Source organism: Felis catus, chromosome B3 (assembly GCF_018350175.1).
Source record: "Felis catus isolate Fca126 chromosome B3, F.catus_Fca126_mat1.0, whole genome shotgun sequence".
Taxonomy (NCBI): Eukaryota; Metazoa; Chordata; class Mammalia; order Carnivora; family Felidae; genus Felis; species Felis catus.
This window is the reverse complement of record NC_058373.1, coordinates 105,791,598-105,805,191: the sequence shown is the minus strand read 5'-3', so window position 1 is coordinate 105,805,191 and position 13,594 is coordinate 105,791,598. Positions and strand designations below refer to the sequence as shown.

The 13,594-nt window shown below is 39.0% G+C and overlaps 1 long non-coding RNA gene across 1 annotated transcript in view; it reads right to left on the bottom strand.

Annotated features, from left to right (window-relative positions):
• Window positions 1-13,594, bottom strand: part of LOC111560884 — a 114,714-nt gene that overhangs the window by 84,311 nt on the left and 16,809 nt on the right. The window contains exons 2-3 of the long non-coding RNA XR_006599655.1: window positions 11,701-11,845; window positions 530-630 (exon numbers count right to left, since the gene is read on the bottom strand). This is a non-coding gene — a long non-coding RNA (uncharacterized LOC111560884). The remainder of the gene's footprint in view (window positions 1-529; window positions 631-11,700; window positions 11,846-13,594) is intronic.

Sequence of the window (13,594 nt, the reverse complement as noted above, 5' to 3'; positions counted from 1 at the left end):
AGTCTAACACCAAAGACCATTTTCAAGTACTTATGATTCAGGACATCAAAATAACAAATTCCAAAGTGGTGACTTTGAAAAATTATGACTACCAAATTGAGTAAATTTGCAAACAAAAGTGTTTGGCACTTTCCAGTGAGTATCACCCTAATACCCTGGCAGCTTCCTTAATTAGTATACAAAAACAGACCGTTTCAATTGGTTTCATAATTTCTTTGCCTCTTTTAATAAATAGGCAAAAACTAACATTCTACATGTTTTTGGATAAGATCTAATAAATTACAATGCTTAGAAACATTAATTCATTCGGAATTGCTTACTAACATAGTAACATTTCAGATATGTTACACAAATTAGTGTAGAATCTAGCTTGGTTTCTATGTCAGGATTCTCCAGAAAAAGAAAACAGGCCATATCATTCATATATATATATATATATATATATATATATATATATATATATATGGAGAGAGAGAGAGACTATATCTAGAACCTGTATGTATAAAGAGATTATAAGGAATTGGCTCACTTGATAATGGAGGCTGAGAAGTCCCATGGTCTGCTGTTGCAAGCCAGACATCCAGGAGAGCCACTGGTAGAGTTGCAATCTGAGCCCAAAGGTCTGAGAATCTGGAAAGCCAATATTCTGGTTCAAAAACAGTCAGGGAGAGCAAATGCATCTTACCCAGCCTTTTCTTCTTTTCAGGTCTCCAGCAGATTGGATGAGATCCATCCACACTGGGGAGAGCAATCTGCTTTACTCAGTCTACCGTTTCAAATGTTAATCTCATGCAGAAACATCCTCATAGACATTCCCTAGAATATTTAACTAGATAAATGGGTACCCTGTATTCTAATAAAGTTGATACATACTATTAATCATCAGAGTTTCTATCACAAAATTGCCTTTTAAAAAGTCAATTTATGAATATAAACCCTTAACATTTCAATGAACTTCTACAGAAGCCTCTGTTAGTCATATGAGAGTGTGCTCATATACTTTATGAACTAAATATAATTATTATCCTCATTTTATTGAAGTGGAAATTGAGGGTAAGAAGCCTGCCCAAGGTTACCTAACTAGTAAATGATAGGGTTGTGGTTCAAACTCATCTATTTAACCACCCTTCACCAGATCACTCTAGCATGGAAGGAACATTTGAAGGGTTGTATGCTGGAGGCAGGAAGACTATTACAACCTTGTGACAGCGTGGATGGAGATCTTGTGACGATTTTAGTGTTTTTATGAAGAAGAATCAAAAACACTATATATCAGAGATTGAGTGGATATGTATGAAGGAATGCAAGGAGTCAAGGGTGACTGAAGTTCCATCTTGAATATCTTCTATTCCAACTACTCGAATTATTACATTTGATTCTCACGTAAGTAATAATAATAGCAGATTGCATTTTTCCAGAATAGGAGACATGAATAGTTTTGAAATGAGTCTTTAATTGGTTTACAGAAACCATATATAGTGCAATAATGAGAAACAGTCTTAATCCTAACAGATCTTCCTTTCTCTCTGAAACTGGTAGACAGACACTGGCTCTTGCCAGACTGCTATCGTCAACATATTGAGTTGATGAGTTTGTAACAGAGGGAAACATGGAGGGATGAAATGTAAGAAGTAATCCCCTCATTTATGATCTCTGGGCATATGGCTAGGAATAGGAAGAGAGAAAACATTGTGACTACTGACATTTTCCAGTCCTACCATGAAATTTGATAGAAAACTTCATTAACTTTCTTTCTCTTGAGATGTTTATTACTTGTTACCACCTTAATATAACAGAAAACTTTCCTTTTTCTTAAAAAAACCACACACACACACTCATTATTGGGAGTATGAAATCAGTAAGAGACATCGAAATCAACTAAGTCCCTTTAGCCAAGTACAAGAATCACACTGGCCAAAATGCTCTGAGTAAATTTCATTAATCAGCCATCTTCCCAAAGCACAGTATTTCTTCTAATTTCTTAGACATTATCTTTGACCATGTCTTAGCTTTTGAGGTGTTTTGACTTATCAGTCAAGTCCTGCCAATACCTTAGAGACAGTACTAGAAAAGAAGGCTGAGTTTTAGAAGAGGGGCCTTAAAGCAAAGATTAGCACTTTCCTAGCTAACGGCTCCAAGTGCAGTTGTGGGATTATGGAGCTGCTCAGCAAGGGCATTTAAAAGCTCAAGAGTGATGTGGCCCCCTTCCATCTTCGGAGGTTCTTAGTTTATTAAAAACGTTCTTTAAATGCTAAAGAGTTCTAACACTTGAAGTATAACATGTCTACACTTAATACTTTTAATGCAGAAATACAGTACAACAGAATTATACCGTTTTAGAAGATAATTACAACATTGGCAAAAGTTACCTATTTATAACACATGATGGGGCTGGGCCATCATTTAATCAGACCCAATCATGAAATTGTATGATGGAAGTCATCGTCTTGCAATGGATTCAGTACATCCCATTTGGAGATCCACATTTGAGGCCCTTCACAAATGTGGGCCTTAAATAAATGGCATCTCAGGTGCCCATTAGGGTAGGGCTGGGCCCAATTCATTTGACCCAAGAGAGTAGTTCACAAATAGACCTCAGACTTAGTTGGCAAATGATAATGTTTCTGAGACATTCCTGCCCCTTTCTGTCAACTCTTTTCCTAAGAAAGATTTTTTTTGGCAGGGCCGGGGGCGGGGGGGGGGGGGGGATATTTTGAATGCTTATGACTTGGGAAGTTCTACAAGTTGGCTCCTTGTGGGAATGGCCCAGAGTGATTTATTCTTCACAGGAATTTCTTTTAACCCCACAACACATTCCTCTCTGCAACAGTGCCAATGGACTCGATTCTGCCGTCACATAGATTGGGGTTCCACTTCTGCTCTGCCATGACTAGTTAAGTGACCTTGAGGAATTACCAACCACTCTGAGCCTGCATCTCAACTGGAAAATAAGGATAATAATAGTCTTTATTTCATAGGGTGGTCTGAAGATGAAATGAGTTGCTGCAAGCAAAGCATTAGTGTGCTGCCTGACATCTAGCTGGTACTCCAGCAAAGTTAATCATGGTTGCCGTTATTCTTTCCCGGAGTTATACCCAAATTCTCCAAGCAACATAGATATTGTAGAATATACAAAATACAAACTTTTTCTCACTACTTTTTGACATTTTTAGTGTTTCAGATGTTTTACTTATTTTTAAAGGGGTTAAAGGCACGAAGAACTCTGAAGTGAAATAGCCCTCATGTAGTACCAAACTTGACCTCCAGATGTCAGTATGAACTCAACTGATTGAGGCAATTACTAACAAATAGTAGGAGGGTTGAGGTTCCTCTACTGCCTTCAATAGAATTACAAATGTACAATAACCATTCTTTGATTTTAGGAAGGTAATAAATAGGTCAGCTTCTCTGACTTCATAAGATATTGTACCATAAAAATAGTACTGAGAAGTTGGACACCTTTAACCACAAATAAAATATGGATAGAGGGTTATATTTAACACTTGCTCTTCGAAAAAAAAAATTATATGATTGTGATAGATAGCCTATGGGTCTTCAAAAATATTCAAGAGTATCAGAGACCATATCTAATATTTTTTACATTCTATGGCTGTGCAGTACACAGAGCTATTTCTACTAGAGAGGTAAATCAGATAATTGTTTCATGTCTATGAAAACCATGTCAATCCCTCTATAAAGTGGCTCAGATTTATTGCAGGTGTTGCTACAGAAATCTCAAGAAGAAGTTTGCTCTCAGAGGGCACTGTTATCCATTTTACTCGTTTAATAAATATTTACCAAGCACCTACTATGTTTCAAGCAAGTTTTAAGTGTTAATACAGCTGTGAAGAAAGCAAACACAATCCCTGCCCTAAAGGGGTTTGAAGCTTAGAAATGAAAGACAATAAGCACAATAAATAAACAACAATAGTGTATTAGAAACTAAAAATTTCTACAAATCAAAGAAGAGACGGAAACATTTAAAGTGTATCAGTTAATGTGGGCCACACTGAAAGGTGGCATGTAAGCAAAAATTTGAAGGGACTGAGGGAGCAAGCCAACAAGCCCCGGGGGAAGGGCACTCCAGCCAGAGGCATCTACAAAGGTGAAGGCTCAAGGGACAGCAAGAAGGCTAGTGGGGCTGGACCAGAGTGGGATACCAGAGTGGGATGAGACTCCTTATGATTTTCGGTAGTTGTGACACGATTTGACTTAGAACATCTTTGGTTCTTCTGCTAATAGACTGTAAGCCTGGAAAGGGCAGAAATCAATTAGGAAGCCTCTGTATTACTCTAAGTTAGAGACTGTGGTGGTTTGGAGGAAGAGGTTTGAATGGAGCATCTAAATATTAGTGTTCCAGTGAGGATCTATGCATGCTTCTGGTAACTGGAAAGGCCTTCTAGGTTAAGGATGAAGCTGTTTTAAATTAAAGTCCACTCTAAAAACCAGCCAATTAACCAACCAACCAACCAACCAACCCACCAATGAGACTTCATAGTCCTTTTATGCTTATGGATTGCTTTTGGGGAGCAGATTATATTGAAGTGACAAGACAAGAAAATTTTTATTTCATAACAGTACAAAAAGAAAAAACAGAAAAAATGTCAGCACTAAATATACATAGAGCAGAGTGATTTTTATGGGAGACAAAAAGTGCAAGGTTTCTTCTGACCCTGGCAAAAATATTGGGATGGGATTTCATTCATAAAGAATTTTCTATTTTCTCTGGAATCCTAGTTTTTCTTAAATATCACACTTACAACAAAAGTGCCAATTCAGTGGTTTTTTTTCCTTAATTAATAGACTTTTTTAAAAAAGCAGTTTAGGTTTATAGAAAAAATGGAACATAAAATAGAGAATTCCCGTATACCTCTTCTTCCTCTCTTCTCCAAAGCAGCTTCCTCTGTTACTAACATCTTGCATTAGCATCATGATACATTTGTTATCATTGATGAACCAATATTGGTACATTATTAACTACAGTCCTTAGTTTACATTCAAGTTCACTGTGTTGTGCAGTTCTATGGATTTTGACAATGCATAATCTAACGTATCCACCATTACACTATCATACAGATTAGTTTCATTGTTCAAAAAATCCTCTGTGCTCTACCTACTCTTCCCTCCATGCTTTACCCTGAACCTCATCCAACCACTGATTTTTACTGTCTATAGTTTTGCCTTTTCCAGAATATTGTATAGAATCATACTATATATATGTGATCTTTTCAGACTGGCTTCTTTCACTTAACATTATGTACCTAAGGTTCCTCTACATTTTTTCATGACTTGATAGCTTATTTAATTTTATTGCTGAATAATATTCCACGTGTGGATACACTAGTTTCTTTATCCATTCACCTATTTGGCAATTATTAAAAAGCTACTATAAACATTCATGCACAGGTTCCTGTGTGGAGATTTTCAACTCATTTGGGTAAATATGAAGGAGCACAAATGCTGGATTGTATGGTAAGACTAAGTTTGCCTTTTAAGAAACTACCAGGCTGTCTTTCAAAGTGACGGTACCATTTTGCATCCCCACCATCAAGAAATGAGTTCCTGTTGCTCCATATCCTCACCAGCATTTGATGTTGTCAGTGTTTTGGGTCATAGCCATCCTAATAGGTATGTAGTTTTATCTAATTATTGTTTTAACTTGCAATTCCCTAGTGACATTTAATGTTGAGCATCTTTTCCTAACTTTCTTTGCCATCTGAATATCTTCTCTGATGAGCTGTGTGTTCAGATATTTTGCCCATTTTTTTTAATGTTGAGTTTTAAGAGTTCTTTGTATATTTTGGATACAAGTCCTTTGTTGGATCTATGTTTTGCAAATATTGTCTTCCAATCTGTGGATTGTCTTTTCATTTTGTTAACATTGCCTGCACCAAGGCAGAAGTTCTTAATTTTAATTAAGTCCGATTTAGCAAATATTTTCTTCCATGGATTGTGCATGCAAAAACTCATCATCAAACCCAAGGTTACCTAGATTTTCTCCTATAATTTAGAAATTTTCTTCCAGAAATTTGTTGAAACCTCTCATCTGCTGGTGGCCTTCCTTCTCTCTTCTTCGTCAATCTGGCTTACCTGAGTACACTATTGAGAAAGATGGGAGATGGATATTTTTTACAGCTGCCATTATATTTAAAGCCAGTTTTGGTATTAAAATTCATTAAAGTTTATATATTTATTTTTATCCCAACATGGCACTATTATGGTTGATTCCTACTTGATTTAATACTTTAGTTGTTCTTGGTTAATGTAGTTTATTCATTGTTTCCTTATATTGTCTAGGGAACCAATATTTGACATCCTTCTTAGAATTTATTATTTCTTTATCCATTACTTCTTTCTCCTTATTACATTAAATACCTCCAGAATACTGTTTAAGTGGTAATTAAAGGCAACTTAATTTTTTCCTTACTTAGATAGGACTATCTCTGTTATATACTGGTTATTTCTGAAAGATGCTCTCCATCAAGCAATGGGATTTTCCAGGTCTTTCTCAGAAAGACACTGAATTTTAGTAGATAGCATTTGGTAGAAGATTATCTTCAAGATGATGAATTTAGAAATTCTTGGTGAATTTTTCTTGATATTCTTCTAATTTGCATTTTTAAGCAGTGTTTATTCTGATATTCTCTTTAGTGTGTATTTAATACTGTTACTTTTTTTATTTTTAATACCTTGAATAACTTTTATTTTTGCCTGATATTTTATATTTTCAAATTAAAGGATAAATTTAAACTATTAAACCACTTTTCTGTTTCTTCAATCAATTCTGTTTCAGTGGTGGCCACTTGTATGTCAGCTTTGCTATTTCTTTTGAGTGCTTAAAATTTTTTTTTATTTTTTTTTAACGTTTTCTTATTTATTTTTGAGACAGAGAGAGACAGAGCATGAACAGGGGAGGGTCAGAGAGAGAGGGAGACACAGAATCGGAAGCAGGCTCCAGGCTCTGGGCCATTATCAGCCCAGAGCCGACGCGGGGCTCGAATTCACAGACCGTGAGATCGTGACCTGAGCTGAAGTCGGATGCTTAACTGACTGAGCCACCCAGGCTCCCCTAGTGCTTAAAATTTTTAATGAAAATTTTTTACCGTTTACCATGCATAAAATATATATAATTAAGAAAAAAAAAGATATACCAAAGGTTCTGATACAAGTGTCCAGTTCTTACTTTCCATAGAACTGGCTATAACTGAACCATTGTGCTTACAAGCAGTTTTTGAACTATAGATTTTGATCATAGGTTTCATAATTTTTCATTTTCTGCCTTATTTATACATGAGTCTAGTTTATGCACTATTGGTAGTGGTATCGACATTGCAAGTATTTATTCATTCAATGATTTAGCATTTTAGTTCCTGTAATGTCCAGATACTGTGCTTCTCCATTTCTGACCTTTCCCATCCCCAGCCTGGACCAGAAGTAGATTAAGTGGGAAGAGACAAGTAGGTAAATTTCTGCCTTTGTATAGTGAGCCATCCTCAACCTTGTGAATGAAGGAAATATTTTAGGAAATGGCAGAGCGACAATTTCTTGATTGGTCATAAAAAACTTCTTATACTTTGCAAACACTTACTTATGTGCCAGGTCTTCCTCCCTTTCCTCCCTTTCCTCCTTCCTCCCTTCCTTCCTTCCTTCCTTCCTTCCTTCCTTCCTTCCTTCCTTCCTTCCTCCTTCCCTCCCTCCCTCCCTTCCTTTTCCTGTTTATTTATTTTGAGAGAGAGAGAGAGAGAATGAACACATGGGAGAGGGGCAGAGAGAGAGGGGGAAGAATCCCAAGCAGGTTCTGCACTGTCGGTGTGAAGCCGCACAAGGGGATCAAAATTATAAACCATGAGATCATGACCTGATCTGAAATCAAGAGTCGGAGGCTTAACTGACTGAGCCACCCAGATCCCCCTGTGCCAGCTCCTTCAATCTCACTGGCTTGCACAAAATTTAAGGAGCTCCAAAAATCTCATTAATCAAGATCCATCAAATGTCAGTATAATATTTTTTAAATAAAAAATTATACAAAAAATCTGTGATAAGCACAATACTAAAATTTTAAATAAAGAGGATCAGTATTACCGATTTTTCCTATTGCTTCAGACTTCAATATGGCTTAGAATGGCACTGTCACTAATCCTGTCTTTATTTAAAATCTTAATACTTCTGGGTGCCTGGGTGGCTCAGTCAGTTAAGCATCTAACTCTTGGTTTCAGCTCTGGTCATGATCTCACAGTTCGTGAGATCAAGCCCTATGTCGGGCTCCACTAACAGCATAGAGCTTGCTTGGGATTCTCTCTCTCTGTCTCTCTCTATCCCTCTCCACGTATGCTCTCTCTCTCTCAAAATAAATAAACTTATAAATTTTGATACTTCTAATAATTTTGACTCAATTGGTGCATGTCCCCTTAAATTTTGTACCCAAGGCAATGAATAAGTGCCTCGCTCATATCATCCTAGTCCCAGCCCTCCAGTATGTACAACACACTGATTTGCAGAATCATGTACTCTAACTTGACCCAGATTCATAGATCAGATTTTCCCAGGCATTCAACTTACCAAGTTCACCTTTCCTTAAGTCAATACTCTATTCAGGTAAACCAGACTAATGAAGAAAAGGGGAGGGAGGCCATCAGTAGACAAGAGAGTTCAACACATTTTAATGTTCTTTTTTTTTCAATGTTATTTTTGAAAGAGAGCACATGAGTGGGGAGGAGGCAGAGAGAGAGGGAGAGAGAGGATCCCAAGCATTCCACTGTGGGGCTATATCTCATGAACCACGAGATCATGACCTGAGCTGAAATCAAGAGTCAGACACTTAACTGACAGGGCTACCCAGGCACCCGATCTTCTGTCCATGTTCCGATCAAACTGCTGGAATCCCTGTCTTGATAGTGGTTAAAATGGCTTTTGTTCCTCCTGGCATTCCTCCTTCTGTAGGTAATCCCCAGAAGTCTTTGTGAAGCATTTCCTGTCCAAAGGACTAACATTGGTTCCTCCTGCTTTGCCCCAGGATCTAGAACTCAGATACATCTCCTTAAGGCTATAGAACATCACACCCACTGTGGGAAATCAAATAGCTATATCCTGGGTTGGGAGATTACGGGGAATGCACTGCAAAGCAGAACACTGCCTTCTGGACTTGCTGAAAACAGCGGGCCATACTTCACTTATCTAGTTAACATATATCTAGAGGTTGGGTCCTGCCTATGCTTACAAATTCCTTAGACCACGTTGTCACACAGAATATTTTATCCTGTCTTAATTTGTTTTTCTGCACATTTTCAATACGTTCTTACTGGCACGTAGCCCACCAATTTATTGCACATTGTTTCCCTGAATGTATGTTTAATAAGTACGGGAGCTTGAGATCAGCTTGGGGAGACTTCTCATAGCCTCTTGCTCACCTCTCTTGACTTGCATGGAGTCTTGACTAGTCCTTTGCCGTCCTCAGCTCTGCTGGACAAAGCCAAAAGCTGAACCCATAACCCACTACTCGAAGCTGGTTCTTTGAAATTATATCAAAGCTACACTCAGAGAGGCTGAGCAGGCAGCCTCTCTGGCCACAGCCGAAGCACTCGTCCCCTGTTGTGTCCAAAATGACACGTCCATTGAGCTCCTGCTCTGTTCACTGCCATAGTCCCCTGTGTGAATTCCTGAGTTGCAGTGGCCCTTCAAAGCTTGATGGTGAATGAACCGCATGCCCTCTACCTCCATACACTCAGGACTATGAGGTAGCCCAGGGTGAATCTGGCCTGGGCTCTACTCTCCCTCTACTCTCTTCATGTTCACTTATCCAGATTATCTTCTCAGGAAGATGGCATCAGGACAAGATCCTCTGTCTATTGCATGTAGTAGAAAAAGACAAAAGAGGGAATAGTCTGGGTGGTGTTTGGCCACACCCACCATGAAGAACTTTGCAAATATGTAATAAAGAGCTTTGAACTTGAAGTAAAATTAGAATAGCCTCATTTACTTTCCATGATAAAGAGGACATTGTTCAATGAGAAAAAAAATCTGACTAAACAAACAAAAAACAAAAAACCCCAAACGTTGGTTAGGACAGAAATAGCCATATACATTTTTGTTTCACAAAATCAGAGGGATCCATTTTAGGTCAACCACGCTGACTAACCCTGGACAGAGCGTCTTGATATTACCAATCACGGAAGGGATTAAAGCAAAGTAGAAAGTCCTTGAGGTCAAACAGAAGCATGTTTTGGGTTAGCCGTAGGCTCAAAAACTTTGGGTATGAAGACTGAACACACAGCTTAACAGGGACTAAGAAATAGAAAGGATCACACAACAATTACTTAAAAGATGCTAGTTGATTCTTTTCTCTCCTTTTCCAGTGTGGTTCCCTTGATTCTGTTGATTCTAATAATGTCCAGTACTGTTCATAGGTGATAGTATAATTTTGCTTTCTTCAAGACCATTTCCTCTTAAGGAACAAGGCAACTTCTAGCTACCTAGGATCACCAGGACAAGTTTTTGCCTTCCATGGAAGATACTAACTACAGACTTAAATTATTAACAACACTCAGATCACGTACTCAGTCTTTGAGTAAAGTCTGGGCCGTATGGGGTTATGTTCAGCAATGTAAAGGATCAAATTATTACATATACACGGCAGTGGGGAAGTAATATTTGTTATGTACAATCCCTAAACTAGCTTCTAGGTGAAGTACGTGTACCCACTGTCTAAAAGATTCCTAGAGAATCTTTATCAGTAGGAGTATAAATAGACTTTTCCACTAAGGAGGCAAATAGCTTAGTGAGGATTCATAGGTAATTGAGTGAAGGAGACCTCAAAGAAATTCTTTTTATCCTCTCTGAAGTCTAGGCCAATACACTTGCATGATACATTTGTACATTTTAGGGAGGTTGGCTTGGCACCTTAAACCTTTTGTGAGAAGTACAACGAAGCAGAAAGAGATCGCCCAAACACTCAGCCTAAAGCTTAGTAATGTATTAATGACACAGATCTTTCTTTAAGGGTTCAGCCATTAAAAGTTTGGGGAGCTCTGATAACCCTTGTTTGTTCTCAGCTGAGTTGTCTTCATTTCTTTCCACACTTCTTACTGGTTAGGCATGAGGCTGACTTTACTAGAAACAAACACGAGGGGCGCCTGGGTGGCGCAGTCGGTTAAGCGTCCGACTTCAGCCAGGTCACGATCTCGCGGTCCGTGAGTTCAAGCCCCGCGGCGGGCTCTGGGCTGATGGCTCGGAGCCTGGAGCCTGCTTCCGGTTCTGTGTCTCCCTCTCTCTCTGCCCCTCCCCCGTTCATGCTCTGTCTCTCTCTGTCCCAAAAATAAATAAACGTTGAAACAAACACGAGTGTTTAGGTGCCAGGCATTCTGGCTTTAGATGCAGCCCTTTAGGGAGTGGCCTGGGAAACACGGCTGCCCAGCACCTGGAGATGCTGGGACCTGTGGGAAGTTGTAGCCCCTTCTGGGGATGGTGTCAGGGCCAGGGGAGGGAAGCTCTGGCACAAGGGTAGATACCCCTAGTTCCTGCCACCTTAATCTCCATGCTACCTGGAATGAATTCCCAGGGTCATTACTGGACAGATTTGCTTATTGCAACATAGTTGCCTTCTTGTCATGATGAGGCAGCCAGGGGAATAACAGGGCTTCATTAAACATTCTTGAAACCAGAAGATAGAAGTTACTTGTTGCATCTGATCCCTCTATATCATACCTGTAAATACATCCCGAAGTGGAAAGAAAAAAGAAGGCTGCAGTGTTCTTCCTTGTCGCCTCTCTCCCCTTGATCCTGGGGTCTGCTGGGGCGAACAGGCCATTCAGGTCAGATTTGACCCATGTGTCTCAGTCTGTTCAAGCAGCTGTAACAAAACACCATAGATTAGGTGGCTTATAAGCAACAGAAATTTATTTCTTATAGTTCTGGAGCCTGGAAGATCGGAGATCAGAGTGCCAGCATGGCGGAGTGAGGGCTCTCTTCCTGATTTGTAGCCTTCTCACATGGTGGAAGGGGGCTGGGGATCTCTGTGGGATCTCTCCAACAAGAGAGCTAATCCCAAACTAACCAGCTCCCAGTCAGCCACGCAATCACAAGGACATACACCCAATAGGCTGACAACCATTCTGTGCTCATACAACCATTCTGTTTTTCGCTTTCAGCACAGTACTCAATACATTACATGAGATACTCATCCTTCCATTATAAATAGGCTTTGTGTTAGATGACTTTGGCCAAAGTAGGCTAATGCAAGTGTCCGGAGCATATTTAAGGTAGGCTAGGCTAAGCTATGATGTTTGTTAGGTATACTTAATGTATTTTCATCTTATGGTATTTTCAGCATATGATGGGTTTATCCAGACACAACCTCACTGTAAGTCAAGGAAGGTTTATACTGTTAAAAGATAAACTGAGACATATTAAATATTTTAGGAGTTTATGTGAGCAAAAATAAATGTGAGTTTATGTGAGCAAAAATAAATGTGAGCAAAAATAAATGTCAGTGCCAAAACAGAAGTGCTTAGGAGCACTCTGCCAACAGGAGCTGGGTACAAGAGGTATAGAATAAAGAGCTCACCAAACTCCACACCTGAAAAACAAACAACCCAGTGAAGAAATGGGCAGAAAGCATGAATAGACGCTTCTCTAAAGAAGGCATCCAGATGGCCAACAGGCACATGAAAAGATGCTCAACGTCACTCCTCATCAGGGAAATACAAATCAAAACCACACTCAGATATCACCTCATGCCAGTCAGAGTGGCCAAAATGAACAAATCAGGAGACTATAGATGCTGGAGAGGATGTGGAGAAATGGGAACCCTCTTGCACTGTTGGTGGGAATGCAAACTGGTACAGCCACTCTGGAAAACAGTGTGGGGGTTCCTCAAAAAATTAAAAATAGACCTACCCTATGTCCCAGCAATAGCACTGCTAGGAATTTACCCAAGGGATACAGGAGTACTGATGCATAGGAGCACTTGTACCCCAATGTTTATAGCAGCACTCTCAACAATAGCCAAATTATGGAAAGAGACTAAATGTCCATCAACTGACGAATGGATAAAGAAGATGTGGTTTATATACACAATGGAATACTACTTGACAATGAGAAAGAATGAAATATGGCCCTTTGTAACAACGTGGATGGAACTGGAGAGTGTGATGCTAAGTGAAATAAGCCATACAGAGAAAGACAGATATCATATGGTTTCACTCTTATGTGGATCCTGAGAAACTTTAACAGAAACCCATGGGGGAGGGGAAGGAAAAAAAAAAAGAGGTTAGAGTGGGAGAGAGCCAAAGCATAAGAGACTCTTAAAAACTGAGAACAAACTGAGGGTGGATGGGGGGTGGAAGGGAGGGGAGGGTGGGTGATGGGTATTGAGGAGGGCACCTTTTGGGATGAGCACTGGGTGTTGTATGGAAACCAATTTGACAACAAATTTCATATATTGAAAGAAAATAAATTTTCAGTGATATCTTAAAAAAAATAAAAAATAAAAAAAATAAATAAAATGCATAGAAGTAAAAAAAAAAAAAGAGCTATAGGAAAGACCCAGAAGCAAAGCAAGGAAATTAATTGATTGGCTATAGCTCAGGCAAGTTGCCTT